Below are 15480 nucleotides of genomic sequence, written 5' to 3' on the forward strand. Positions count from 1 at the left end.
ACAATTAAGACAAAAGAAGTAAATAATCATCCTTGGTTACACCTCTTCTCTCTTGCCACACCTCCACTTCCAGCCTCCTTTGTCAAAGCTGTCACTTTTTGCTTTTTTCACTTTTTATTCACGCTGTGGCCCTCTCTAATTAGCTTCTGATTCCAAAGTGACAATGAAACTGCTTTAGTCAAGGTCAGCAACGTGAGTGGATACTGGTTCTCTAACGTTCAGTGTGTTCTTACTATAGACACACCTTGCAGCATCATTTAACAGAGTGGACATTTAGCACGCTCCCTTCTCTTGGCCCCACAACACAGTATTGCTGGCTTCCTCTATGTCTTCCACACGGTTCCCCTCCTCCTCACTTCAATGCTGTGGCCGTCTCAGGGCTATGTTCTGGACCACCCCTTCCTTTTCTACAAGCTACTGCAGTGCACAGTGTCAGTGCTAGGAGCCCCCAGTCCTGTGTTGCAGGCCTGACCTTCCTTCATCCATTGCTACTGGATATCCAGCAGGTATCTCGTACTTAACAAGTTCCAAAAACCAATCTCATCCTCTCTTCTACAAGCTCTTCCCGTGGTCTACCACCATTTCCTTCTTCCTCATCATCTTCCTGCCTCTCCCTTATGCAATCCATTCATTAGCAAATTCAGGAGATCTTTAAAAAGACACCATCTAAAATTCGACTACTTCTTTCCCTCACTAGAATCACCCAAATCCAAATCACTGCAACTTTTTCTTCAGGCAAGCATGGTAATCTCTTCTGCTGCTTCTACTCTCCAACCTGTTCTTTACCAAGACGTGTGGTCTTCTCTTTCCTTTTCCACACTAGGGATCGGAGCCAACCGCCGGCATGGACGCACTGTAGATGGATGCTCTGTCGCTGAGCATAGCATGACCAAGCATGACCTTTCCATCAGATTGGACTCAGTTGCCTCTCTGCCCAGATCTTTGTCTGAGAATAAACTCTAATCTCTAAATCATAATCTACATAGCCCTAAAGTATCCCTCTGTCTCCTTTTGTTTGTCCCATGGTCACCCCCCAACCTCCATCAGGCATGTCACGTTTATTATGATTTCTTCCTGGATCTCTCTACTCCTCACATGGCTAATGCATTCTTATCATTCAGGACTGAGCTCGAATGACACTTGACAGAGAACTTTTCCCTAGTCTGTCTAAAGCAGATGACCCTGCTACCATACTCTTATGTTTGGTTTCCTTGAGAGCATTCCTGACTGGCTAAACTGTTAAAGAGTTTCTGTAGCTCCTGCATGAGGCCTGAGAGCCTGCTAATGCCCAATATCTAAAACAGTAAAACTCTGGCGACATGACTGTTGAAGGAATAGGGAACCCAGTAAGTCAAGCTTTGAAGGCCTCATGAGCTATCTGTGTACCAAAAGGACACACAAGTGTCTACACACTGAAATTACATACCAATGTACAAACCTAAGAAAGTTAGGAACGGGCCAGCAAGAAGGCTCAGTGGGTGAAAACGTTTGTGTGCACTCCTGACTAGCTGGAATGTAGGAGTGCAGGTAAATATTTCCAGCATTTCTACAGTAAGACAGGAGGTGGCATCGGAGGCCCAACCAGAAGCTCTTGGGCCATACCAGGTAAACCCTGCAGCCAGGTGGTAGTGGTACATGCCTTTAACCCAGCACTCAGGAGGCAAAGATTGGTGGAACTCTGGGAGATTGAGGCCAAGCTAATGTACAAAGTGAGTTCTACGACAACCAGAGCTACACAGAGAAACCCTGTCTTAGGAGAAAACAAAACAAAACAAAAAACCAACAAAAACAAAAAGCAAAAAGGGAGAGAGAAATCATGTTTTAAAAACAAGATGAACTGGTGGGAATGGTGGCACATGCCTTTGACTGGGGTCAGAGGCAGGAGGATCCCTGTGAGTTTGAGGGATCCTCCAGCCTGGTCTACAGAGTGAGTTCCAAGAGCTATATAGTCAGAGCTACATAGTGAGACCCTGTCTTGAGAACAAAACAAGATGAACTAACTCCCGAAAGTTGTCCTCTGACCTCTACATACATGCCACAGTATGTACACACAACCCACCCTACCCCACACATGTAACAAATAAAAAGATAAGTACATTTTTAAAAGAAAGTGAGGTAGCTTCGTGAAGGAAATTACCCTAAGAATCCTAGTAAGCTTTCAGACAAACGGATAGCTCTTCTGATGGGGGTTCCGGTTCTTTCTCCGTAAGTTCAGAACTAACAGCTGCTAGTGCCAATATGTGGTAAAGTCTACCAGAAACTTAAAAAGAATTTTATATGTGTGTGTGTGTGTGTGTGTGTGTGTGTGTGTGTGTGTGTGTACGTGTGTGTATGTATTTCAGTAAACAAATAACATTTAAACTTAAGAAAACCAAAGAGCCGAGTGTAGTAGGCAGTGCAGGTCATTAATCTCAGCATTTAGGAAGTAGATGCAGGAGGGTCTGAGTTTGAGACCAGTGTGGTCTACATAGCAAGTTCCATGCCAACCAGAGCATAGCGAGACCCTGCCTAAAAAGAAAAGGAAAGGAAAGAAGGAAAAAAAAGACTCAATAGAAAAGCACTAATAAGGTAGTTATTACTGTTAAATTTATTATTGGAGACCAGAAAAATGAGCTTATACTGTTTAAACATTATAAACAAGTTATGCTTATCTCAAGCACATCAGAATCAGAGACACTCACCTTGTAAATGATTTCCAAACTAACTCAAATGGCATGGTATTTACAAGTGAAGTGGTTCCCTACAGGAAAGATCTGTTATCAAAATCCTCCCAATCTTTAACTGAAGCTCACCCTTCCACAGTGTTCTCTCCCCTGTCTCCCTCTCTCCCTACAGGGCCTCGTTTAGCAATTCTATTTTCACTGTTGTCAAACTTCTTCAGAACCTCCTTTACCTCCACATAACACAATGGATTTGTTTTAAAACCAAACGTTAGAGACCATAATACAACACCTAATTGTATATGTGCGTGTGTGTGTGTGTGTGTGTGTGTGTGTGTGTGTGTGTGTGTATGACTACAATGAATCTGCTCCATATCTACTGTGAGAGTTTAGAACATTAAATGATCACCCTAGGACACCTACCTGTCTTATTCATGTTAAGTACTGTTTAGAAAATAATGGGGCATAATGTGTACATAATTACCAACTCTATCCCCCAAGAGGGACACAGGGCTATTTATCCGTAGAATTCAATGAAACTGACATTGCTAGAAATTAAAATTAAAGCCCAAGTCTCATATACTATAAAAAATGCACCAGCATCACTTTTTATAAAAGCTGTTTTCCTAAGTATTTTTTCACTATTTACTATTGACATCCAAATGAGTTGTTTTAAAATTTCATCTCATCAATGTCCAGACTAATGTTTATCAGTTATAAGGAATTTTAAACTGTAATTCTAAACTACATAGTGATTACTGCTTATTTATAAAGCGCATTAGGCGACGGTTAGAACAGGAAAGCAGTGCTGCACCTCTGCCTCTCTGAGCAGGCAGAGTGAGCAGCGTACACTCCACCACAAGCTCCCGAGAACGCGAAGAGCGGCACTTCTGAAGCCTCTGTTTCCCACAGATGGTCTTACTACTTCTAGGCCGTTTTAGGATATAAATCACATGCCTGAGTCAAAATAACCCATCTTCCAAGCCTCCTCCTTTACTCATACCCTACCCTTCTACAATTAGCCTCAGGCCTTCCTTTGTCTAGAACATTTACGAATACTAATAATACTAAGCACTACTAAGTCGAATTATTGCCTGTTAACACCCACTTTATCCGGCCACTTTTTAATATCTGGAAATACTACCCTAGCCTCAGTTTGTAGCTCAGGCTAAGTGGCCTTTGTTTTATTCCTCATTTAGACTTTTTATCTACAGAGCACATTTAAATGGGAGGAAACTTGGAATACACTATTTAATTCATTAGAGGTGGAAGAACTCTTTTAGGTATTTAAAAAATATGCCATTATAAAACAAAAGACTCAAGGCATTTAATCCTAGCACTCAGGAAACAGAGGTTTGTGAATGGATCTCTGAATTCAAGGCTAATCTTGTCTACATATTGAGTTCTATACCTAAGAAGAATCAAGTTTATACTCGTACAAGGTATGGTGGATTGGTGGTACAACATTACTTGTATGCCTTTCGGTATTACGGAGACTCTAACGCTAAAAACTAACTTTCGTCTCTTGTGGCCATGTTTATGTTCCTAAGTTCCACCAATCAGATTCATTTACTAGAAAACTGGAAGACAGAAGAAGGACACTGAGTTCTGGCAGTTTCTAGTAGCAAGAAGCACAGGTTACATGTCTCATGTGTATTAAGAAGGAATTCACAGGGCACCCGTTCTATAGTAAAGGCTATGGGAAGTGTGGGCTGTATGTTGAGCCAGCAACAGTGATAATGAAGGTGGCTATCTGCCAGTAGCCATTTCTTAATACTAGCACATTTTTAACCATGGCAGAGGTAAGAAGGTTCTAAGCAAAAAATAGTAGGTAGGGGTGTGTGTGTGTGTGTGTGTGTGTGTGTGTGTGTGTGTTTGTTTGTGTGTGTGTTCAAACCAATTCTGCAGGGCTTTTTTGATTTTAAAAGAGGCAATAACTCTTGTGGTAGCCTATCTAAGATGTGATTTCATTTGTTTTTGTAATACTGTGGAGCTTGGCCTCACAGCCACGTGATGAAGCATTGCACTACTGAACAATACCACAGCCCTTGAAATGAGACTTCTGAAGTCGCTCCTGAGAATTCCACAAGTCTTTTTTGGGAGCCTGAGGGAGGTAAGAGAACATGCACATAATGCACATAATTGTGTAGTGAATGTGAAATCCAGGGGACAATCTCAGGTGTCACTCCTTAGGGGCTATCCACTTTTGAGTTTTGATAGAATGTCTCACTGGCTTGGAACTCACTTAAAAGACCTTGGGTCTGAAATTATGGCTCAGTGGGTAAAGAAAGGCACTTGCCATGAAAGCCTGATGATCTGAATCAGATCCTCAGAACCCATGTAACGCTGGTAGAACTGACTGCACAAAACTGCCCTCCGACCTCCACTATCACCTACACATGTGCATGTATGTGCGCAGGTACACACACACACACACACACACACACACACACACACACACACACGGGGTTGGGGGAGAGGGAGGAGATGGCACAGTAGTTCAGATCATTGCTCCCAAGTGGCTCTTTAACTCCAGCTCAAAAGATCTGACACCCTCTTCTGGCCTCCAAGGGTGCTGGCATACATATGATATATACCCACACGGACACACACATAAATGAGAACAATGAACCTTTAAAGTAATATATATTTTTTTCTTTTTTTTTCCGGAGCTGGGGACCGAACCCAGGGCCTAGGCAAGCGCTCTACCGCTGAGCTAAATCCCCAGCCCCAGTAATGTATATTTTAATTCAATGACAAGTGTACCTGTCTCTGGAAAATATTTCTTACAGCATTTTACTGCAGTTTATGAGATACTTGAGTAAGTCAGTCGAAAAAAACACAATTTTCAGTTCAATTTTAGTATTAATAAAAAGAAATCTGTATGTGCATATGTTTATATATATATAGATTCGGTATATACATATGTGCTCTTGGAGGCCAGAATTCAACACGGGGTGTGTTCCTCAATCACTTTCCCCTAACTTTTTAGACAAGGTCTCTCACTGACATTGGAGTTCCCTGATCCAGCTAGACCAACCTGCAGCAAGTCCCAGGGGCCTGCCTTCCAGTGCTGGGATTACTGCAATGCAATGCCACGCTCGGCATTTCTTCCTTTGGTGCTAGGATCAAACCCAGGTCCATTTGTTAACAACAACAACAAAAAAAGGTAATGTACAAAGGCCCTATAATAAAAAGTATATATTTGATTGTATTTATGACTGTCACTATTTCCATCAACAATAAAGCAAGGTCAGGAAGAACAACAGCTGTTCCTCACTGGAAAAAGGGAGACAGCTCTCCAGCATAACTTGTTTTATTCTGGAATATCTGGTCTTGTTTAATTCTAAAGCAAAACTCTTTGGGTGTGTTGGCATACATTATGGCTTGATGTCTAACTGCTAACTACATTTTTTTAAATGTCCCCTTAAATTTCTTTTGAAATGTCCCTTTTATTTTCAGAGATGAACAAAATAAGCCCTTCATTAGACATTTCTTCTTTCACAGATGTACTGTAAGTTGGCCAAAATACCTTCACATTATACCATAGTGGTTTCATCTGTCCAAGATATAACTTTTCTTCATTGTGTGTGAGTGTGTGTGTGTGTGTGTGTGTGTGTGTGTGTGTGTGTGTGTTTTCTCCTCTTTCATTGCAAGATTTTGAGACAGGGCTTTCACACTGACCTTGGACAGAGAGAGATAGCCTTGCACTCTTCATCCTCCTACCTCTACTTCCCGAGTGCTGGGGGGTTACAGGCCTATGCTTCCCTATTATCAATTTTTATCCTAAATTAATTAAAAAAAACCTGATGATCTTTACATGGAGGTACTAGTTTTTCATTTCTGTTATCAGTTACTATTTCCATTGGTAGAAGCTACCTTCTCAGTGAAGTCCTCCTTGACTATTCTCACCTCTCAGTTTACACAGTACCCACTCCTACTCCCACTTATTTTTTTTTTTATTAACTTGAGTATTTCTTATATACATTTCGAGTGTTATTCCCTTTCCCGGTTTCCGGGCAAACATCCCCCTTCCCCCTCCCCTTCTTTCTGGGTGTTCCCCTCCCCATCCTCCCCCCACTGCTGCCCTCCCCCCAACAATCTAGTTCACTGGGGGTTCAGTCTTAGCAGGACCCAGGGCTTCCCCTTCCACTGGTGCTCTTACTAGGATATTCATTGCTACCTATGAGGCCAGAGTCCAGGGTCAGTCCATGTATAGTGTTTAGGTAGTGGCTTAGTCCCTGGAAGCTCTGGTTGCTTGGCATTGTTGTTCATATGGGGTCTCGAGCCCCTTCAAGCTCTTCCAGTCCTTTCTCTGATTCCTTCAACGGGGGTCCTATTCTCAGTTCAGTGGTTTGCTGCTGGCATTCGCCTCTGTGTTTGCTGTATTCTGGCTGTGTCTCTCAGGAGCGATCTACATCGGGCTCCTGTCGGCCTGCACTTCTTTGCTTCATCCATCTTGTCTCATTGGATGGCTGATTATGTATGGGCCACATGTGGGGCAGGCTCTGAATGGGTGTTCCTTCTGTGTCTGTTTTAATCTTTGCCTCTCTATTCACTGCCAAGGGTATTCTTGTTCCCCTTTTAAAGAAGGAGTGAAGCATTCACATTTTGATCATCTGTCTTGAGTTTCATTTGTTCTAGGCATCTAGGGTAATTCAAGCATTTGGGCTAATAGCAACTTATCAATGAGTGCATACCATGTGTGTTTTTCTGTGATTGGGTTACCTCATTCAGGATGATATTTTCCAGTTCCGACCATTTGCCTACGAATTTCATAAAGTAATTGTTTTTAATAGCTGAGTAGTACTCCATTGTGTAAATGTACCACATTTTCTGTATCCATTCCTCTGTTGAAGGGCATCTGGGTTCTTTCCAGCTTCTGGCTATTATAAATAAGGCTGCAATGAACATAGTGGAGCATGTGTCTTTTTTATATGTTGGGGCATCTTTTGGGTATATGCCCAAGAGATGTATAGCTGGATCCTCAGGCAGTTCAATGTCCAATTTTCTGAGGAACCTCCAGACTGATTTCCAGAATGGTTGTACCAGTCTGCAATCCCACCAACAATGTAGGAGTGTTCCTCTTTCTCCTCTCCAGCATCTGCTGTCACCTGAGTTTTTGATCTTAGCCATTCTCACTGGTGTGAGGTGAAATCTCAGGGTTGTTTTGATTTGCATTTCGCTTATGACTAAAGATGTTGAACATTTCTTTAGGTGTTTCTCAGCCATTCAGCATTCCTCAGCTGTGAATTCTTTGTTTAGCTCTGAACCCCATTTTTTAATAGGGTTATTTGTCTCCCTGCGGCCTAACTTCTTGAGTTCTTTGTATATTTTGGATATAAGGCCTCTATCTGTTGTAGGATTGGTAAAGATCTTTTCCCAATCTGTTGGTTGCCATTTTGTCCTAACCACAGTGTCCTTTGCCTTACAGAAGCTTTGCAGTTTTATGAGATCCCATTTGTCGATTCTTGATCTTAGAGCATAAGCCATTGGTGTTTTGTTCAGGGAATTTTTTCCAGTGCCCATGTGTTCCAGATGCTTCCCTAGTTTTTCTTCTATTAGTTTGAGTGTATCTGGTTTGATGTGGAGGTCCTTGATCCACTTGGACTTAAGCTTTGTACAGGGTGATAAGCATGGATCGATCTGCATTCTTCTACATGTTGACCTCCAGTTGAACCAACACCATTTGCTGAAAATGCTATCTTTTTTCCATTTGATGGTTTTGGCTCCTTTGTCAAAAATCAAGTGCCCATAGGTGTGTGGGTTCATTTCTGGGTCTTCAATTCTATTCCATTGGTCTATCTGTCTGTCTCTGTACCAATACCATGCAGTTTTTATCACTATTGCTCTGTAATACTGCTTGAGTTCAGGGATAGTGATTCCCCCTGAAGTCCTTTTATTGTTGAGGATAGTTTTAGCTATCCTGGGATTTTTGTTATTCCAGATGAATTTGCAAATTGTTCTGTCTAACTCTTTGAAGAATTGGATTGGTATTTTGATGGGGATTGCATTGAATCTGTAGATCGCTTTTGGAAGAATGGCCATTTTTACTATATTAATCCTGCCAATCCATGAGCATGGGAGATCTTTCCATCTTCTGAGGTCTTCTTCAATTTCTTTCTTCAGAGTCTTGAAGTTCTTATTGTACAGATCTTTTACTTGCTTGGTTAAAGTCACACCGAGGTACTTTATATTATTTGGATCTATAATGAAAGGTGTCATTTCCCTAATTTCTTTCTCGGCTTGTTTCTCTTTTGTGTAGAGGAAGGCTACTGATTCATTTGAGTTAATTTTATACCCAGCCACTTTGCTGAAGTTGTTTATCAGCTTTAGTAGTTCTCTGGTGGAACTTTTGGGATCACTTAAATATACTATCATATCATCTGCAAATAGTGATATTTTGACTTCTTCTTTTCCGATCTGTATCCCTTTGACCTTTTGTTGTCTGATTGCTCTGGCTAGAACTTCAAGAACTATATTGAATAAGTAGGGAGAGAGTGGGCAGCCTTGTCTAGTCCCTGGTTTTAGTGGGATTGCTTCCAGTTTCTCTCCATTTAGTTTAATGTTAGCAACTGGTTTGCTGTATATGGCTTTTACTATGTTTAGGTATGGGCCTTGAATTCCAATTCTTTCCAGGACTTTTATCATGAAGGGGTGTTGAATTTTGTCAAATGCTTTCTCAGCATCTAGTGAAATGATCATGTGGTTTTGTTCTTTCAGTTTGTTTATATAATGGATCACATTGATGGTTTTCCGTATATTAAACCATCCCTGCATGCCTGGAATGAAGCCTACTTGATCATGGTGGATGATTGTTTTGATGTGCTCTTGGATTCGGTTTGCCAGAATTTTATTGAGTATTTTTGCGTCGATATTCATAAGGGAAATTGGTCTGAAGTTCTCTTTCTTTGTTGGGTCTTTGTGTGGTTTAGGTATAAGACTAATTGTGGCTTCATAGAAGGAATTCGGTAGTGCTCCATCTGTTTCAATTTTGTGGAATAGTTTGGATAATATTGGTATGAGGTCTTCTATGAAGGTCTGATAGAATTCTGCACTAAACCCATCTGGACCTGGGCTCTTTTTGGTTGGGAGACCTTTAATGACTGCTTCTATTTCCTTAGGAGTTATGGGGTTGTTTATCTGGTTTATCTGTTCCTGATTTAACTTCGGTACCTGGTATCTGTCTAGGAAATTGTCCATTTCCTGCAGATTTTCAAGTTTTGTTGAATATAGGCTTTTATAGTAAGATCTGATGATTTCTTGAATTTCCTCTGAATCTGTAGTTATGTCTCCCTTTTCATTTCTGATTTTGTTAATTTGGACACACTCTCTGTGTCCTCTCGTTAGTCTGGCTAAGGGTTTATCTATCTTGTTGATTTTCTCAAAGAACCAACTTTTGGTTCTGTTGATTCTTTCTATGGTCCTTTTTGTTTCTACTTGGTTGATTTCAGCTCTGAGTTTGATTATTTCCTGCCTTCTACTCCTCCTGGGTGTATTTGCTTCTTTTTGTTCTAGAGCTTTTAGGTGTGCTGTCAAGCTGCTGACATATGCTCTTTCCTGTTTCTTTCTGCAGGCACTCAGCACTATGAGTTTTCCTCTTAGCACAGCTTTCATTGTGTCCCATAAGTTTGGGTATGTTGTACCTTCATTTTCATTAAATTCTGAAAAGTCTTTAATTTCTTTATTTCTTCCTTGACCAGGTTATCATTGAGTAGAGCATTGTTCAATTTCCACGTATATGTGGGCATTCTTCCCTTATTGTTATTGAAGACCAGTTTTAGGCCGTGGTGGTCCGATAGCACGCGTTGGATCATTTCTATCTTTCTGTACCTGTTGAGGCCCATTTTTTGACCAATTATATGGTCAATTTTGGAGAAAGTACCATGAGGAGCTGAGAAGAAGGTATATCCTTTTGCTTTAGGATAGAATGTTCTATAAATATCTATTAAGTCCATTTGGCTCATGACTTCTCTTAGTCTGTCTACGTCTCTGTTTAATTTCTGTTTCCATGATCTGTCCATTGATGAGAGTGGGGTGTTGAAATCTCCCACTATTATTGTGTGAGGTGCAATGTGTGTTTTGAGCTTTAGTAAGGTTTCTTTTACGTATGTAGGTGCCCTTGTATTTGGGGCATAGATATTTAGGATTGAAATTTCATCTTGGTGGATTTTTCCTTTGATGAATATGAAGTGTCCTTCCTTATCTTTTTTGATGACTTTTAGTTGAAAATTGATTTTATTTGATATTAGAATGGCTACTCCAGCTTGCTTCTTCTGACCATTTGCTTGGAAAGTTGTTTTCCAGCCTTTCACTCTGAGGTAGTGTCTGTCTTTGTCTCTGAGGTGTGTTTCCTGTAGGCAGCAGAATGCAGGGTCCTCGTTGCATATCCAGTTTGTTAATCTATGTCTTTTTATTGGGGAGTTGAGGCCATTGATGTTGAGAGATATTAAGGAATAGTGATTCTTGCTTCCTGTTATATTCATATTTGGATATGAAGTTATGTTTGTGTGCTTTTCTTCTCTTTGTTTTGTTGCCAAGACGATTAGTTTCTTGCTTCTTCTAGGGTATAGCTTGCCTCCTTATGTTGGACTTTACCATTTATTATCCTTTGTAGTACTGGATTTGTAGAAAGATATTGTGTAAATTTGGTTTTGTCATGGAATATCTTGGTTTCTCCATCTATGTTAATTGAGAGTTTTGCAGGATACAGTAACCTGGGCTGGCATTTGTGTTCTCTTAGGGTCTGTATGACATCTGCCCAGGATCTTCTGGCTTTCATAGTTTCTGGCGAAAAGTCTGTTGTGATTCTGATAGGTCTGCCTTTATATGTTACTTGACCTTTTTCCCTTACTGCTTTTAATATTCTTTCTTTATTTTGTGCGTTTGGTGTTTTGACTATTATGTGACAGGAGGTGTTTCTTTTCTGGTCCAATCTATTTGGAGTTCTGTAGGCTTCTTGTATCCCTATGGGTATCTCTTTTTTTAGGTTAGGGAAGTTTTCTTCTATGATTTTGTTGAAGATATTTACTGGTCCTTTGAGTTGGGAATCTTCACTCTCTTCTATACCTATTATCCTTAGGTTTGATCTTCTCATTGAGTCCTGGATTTCCTGTATGTTTTGGACCAGTAGCTTTTTCCGCTTTACATTATCTTTGACAGTTGAGTCAATGATTTCTATGGAATCTTCTGCTCCTGAGATTCTCTCTTCCATCTCTTGTATTCTGTTGGTGAAGCTCGTATCTACAGCTCCTTGTCTCTTCTTTTGGTTTTCTATATCCAGGGTTGTTTCCATGTGTTCTTTCTTGATTGCTTCTATTTCCATTTTTAATTCCTTCACCTGTTTGATTGTGTTTTCCTGGAATTCTTTCAGGGATTTTTGTGATTCTTCTCTGTAGGCTTCTACTTGTTTATTTATGTTTTCTTGTGTTTCTCTAAGGGAGTTCTTCATGTCTTTCTTGAAGTTCTCCAGCATCATGATCAAATATGATTTCGAAACTAGATCTTGCTTTTCTGGTGTGTTTGGATATTCCGTGTTTGCTTTGGTGGTAGAATTGGGCTCCGATGATGCCATGTAGTCTTTGTTTCTGTTGCTTGGGTTCCTGCGCTTGCCTCTCGCCATCAGATTATCTCTAGTGTTACTTTGTTCTGCTATTTCTGACAGTGGCTAGACTGTCCTATAAGCCTGTGTGTCAGGAGTGCTGTAGACCTGTTTTCCTGTTTTCTTTCAGCCAGTTATGGGGACAGAGTGTTCTGCTTTCGGGCGTGTAGTTTTTCCTATCTACAGGTCTTCAGCTGTTCCTGTGGGCCTGTGTCTGGAGGCGTGTCTGCCTCTCTGAAGGTTTAGCTCTCCCTCCCACGGGATTTGGGTGCAGAGAACTGTTTATCCGGTAGGTCCCTTCAGGTTCTGGCAGTGTCTCAGACGCAGCAGTCCTGCTGCTCCTGGGCCCTCCTCTACGGGAACCCAGAGGCCGTATACAGTTTCCTCTTGGGCCAGGGATGTGGGCAGGGGTGGGCAGTGTTGGTGGTCTCTTCCGCTCTGCAGCCTCAGGAGTGCCCACCTGACCAGGCGGTGAGGTCTCTCTCCCACGGGGTTTGGGAGCTGCTACTCCCACTTATTAATGTGCCACATAATGACTGTATACAGGAGACACATTGCTAACCTTTAGAGTGTTGACCAACTTATATCAAAGAAGAAATTAACATATAACTTTATTTATTTATTTTTGAGACAAAGTCTCATTAAGTAGCCTTGACTGGCCTTAAACTTTAGTAATTTTAATTTTTAAATACTGTGTGTGTGCGTATGTGTATGTGTCCATGTGTGCACATGAGCACACCTGAGCACAGTGCCCAAAGAAGCCATAAAGGGCATCAGATCTTCCTGGAGCTGGAGTTACAAGCTATTGCCAGCCACCCACTGTGGATGCCAGGAACCAAACTCAGGTCCTCTCTCAGGGTAGTACACACTCAGGATTGCTTAGCCTCTATTCCACTCCCGGGTTATACGTTCAGTGGCCGTCCTCTCTGTGTGGATTACTGTACAGTAACTTCATGTGGGCAGCAGGAAGGCTGTTTGCTGTTAGATCCTATCATGCAAGTTTTTAGGGAACAGATCCTCCCACTGAACCTGGAGCTAACAAGTTTGCCTAGACCTCGCTAGCCCATGAGTCCCAGGAATCCTGCTGTTCTGTCTCCAAGATAGAATTACAAATGTGTATCACCATATTTGCCCTTTTAAAATGTGAGTTGTGGGAATCAAACTAAGATTCTCATAATTTTGCAGCAAACATTTTACCAGTTGAGCCTCTCTCTAGTCTACCACACACACTGTGTCTGGCATTAGAATACTAACAGCTGCTGCTCAGCAGACACTTGGTACATGTGGTTTACGCCCTGTGTGTGTCTGTGCTTGTGTATATGTTTTAGGGAATATTCTGTAGTCTGTGTTTCTATCAGTACGTTTTGAAGTTTAAGAATGTTCTACGTGAACACAGTACTGGATAATCTATCTCTCAAACATCTGAATGCTCCACAACTAAGAACTTCCTCAAATGTCTCCTTTGATTTGTACAACAACCCTATTAGGTAAGCAACACTGCTCCTTTTTATGAGGTAAATCAGCAGCAGCAAGAGCATCAATGAATAAATCACAGTCAAAAGCCAATAGCATGATTATCTTTTTACTCTATTCTTAAAGATTTTCTAAAATAGTAGTTCTGAGACTCTACCCTTGTCTGAAAGAGATTTGGTAAACCCAGTCCTACTTCAAAGCATACTTTAAAACGAAGAAGAAAAGGATCTAACACAGATCCTAAAGGGATTAAGCCTCAAAGGAAATCATAATAGGTCAGGGTCCTGGACAAAATAATACTAAAAAAAAAAAAAGACTATTTGGAGCAGGCAAAAGCCAAGCCAAACCACTTACTTAATAAAAAGCTACCACTTACTTAATAAATTAATATGCTACAGATAGCAGATTTTTTTTAAACAATGCCATGTTATTTTACTTAAATTTCACAATAAATCTTTCGAGTGATAACAAAGTCTAACAGAAAGCTTCCACAGTGACAGGCTTTACATGGGATGAGACTCACCTTGGACATCTTCAAGGCGGCAGTGAGTAATACAAACTACGCAGGTGGATGGAAGGGGAAGGGAAGGATAGAGGATGGAGTCCAACAGAGAACCTAAGAGGGACGGCTACCGAGTTCTAACTCAGACCACAAGGGTTACAACAATTTGTTATGTGGTCTACTTCAAGAAAATTACTCTGACAAAGGTTTTGATTGAGGTAATGGAAAGGAAAGAGATGAAAGGAAAAATGGAAGAGAAACTACAGCGACAGAATTCACAGAATGTGGTATAAACTGGCCTAAGTGACACAAAATGTGATGTCTTCAGAAATGTCAATCTAAACAGAAGCTTTTAGCTTTTACATAGCTAGAAGATATGACAGTATGTAAACATGCCCATATCTTCACACTAACAACAAAAAACAAAGAAGGATCAAACATACTTAAAAATATACTGTGGGAGCAAGAGAGATGGCTCAGCAGGTAAAAGCACTTGCTGCTATTGCAGAGAACCTGAGTTTGGTTCCTAACAGCCAGGTGATGGCTCACAACCATCCGTAACTGCAAGTCTAGGGGATCTGGTGCTCTCTGAGGGTATGAGGTACACATGTAGTACATATGCATACACGCAAAGCTCTCATATACTCACATAAAAAATAAACCTTTAAAAAATTTAAAAATTTGAAAATATGGACTCAGATTGATAAGCTTAGATAAAATTAAAATGCTACCTAATTATACATCAGACAATCCTAGCTATATGATAATATATAATAAAGTTTTCAAAATTTTCTTCTAATTTTAATTTCAACTTCTACAACAGGGCAATTCTAAAACCAGTGGTACTGACAATGCAGCAAGTTAAATGAATGCATTTGAAGACACATATCTGAGTTTCAGTATGTTTGTACTTTAGACTGTTATGTCCTTAGTTTCAACTTCCTGTGTACAAGAGGTAATACTTAGGACTGTTGTGAACATTAACTGTGGTAACGCATTTGGCACAATATCTAAAACAAAGTAAGTACTTAGTAAATCAAAACAAAAACTAATATTCTTGCTGGGCTAGAGGTCCTTAAAGATTAATATCTACACAGAATTCCCTTATCCAGGCCACTAAGTCCTGATCACAGATAATGCATAATGACTGCTGCACTTACTCATTCTGTGACCATGCTAATCGCCTCTGACTGAAGCTTGGTCTAGAACAAGAAGTTAGGAAACTCTTGTACATGAAAAGGCTA

At 40.6% G+C, this 15480-nt stretch overlaps 1 protein-coding gene across 5 annotated transcripts in view; it reads right to left on the reverse strand.

Moving 5' to 3' along the window:
- The window catches only part of Rasa2 (RAS p21 protein activator 2), a 119489-nt gene that overhangs the window by 94070 nt on the left and 9939 nt on the right, over positions 1–15480 (reverse strand). The gene's annotated exons all lie outside the window — the stretch shown is intronic.

This window comes from Rattus norvegicus, chromosome 8 (assembly GCF_036323735.1).
Source record: "Rattus norvegicus strain BN/NHsdMcwi chromosome 8, GRCr8, whole genome shotgun sequence".
Lineage (NCBI taxonomy): Eukaryota > Metazoa > Chordata > Mammalia > Rodentia > Muridae > Rattus > Rattus norvegicus.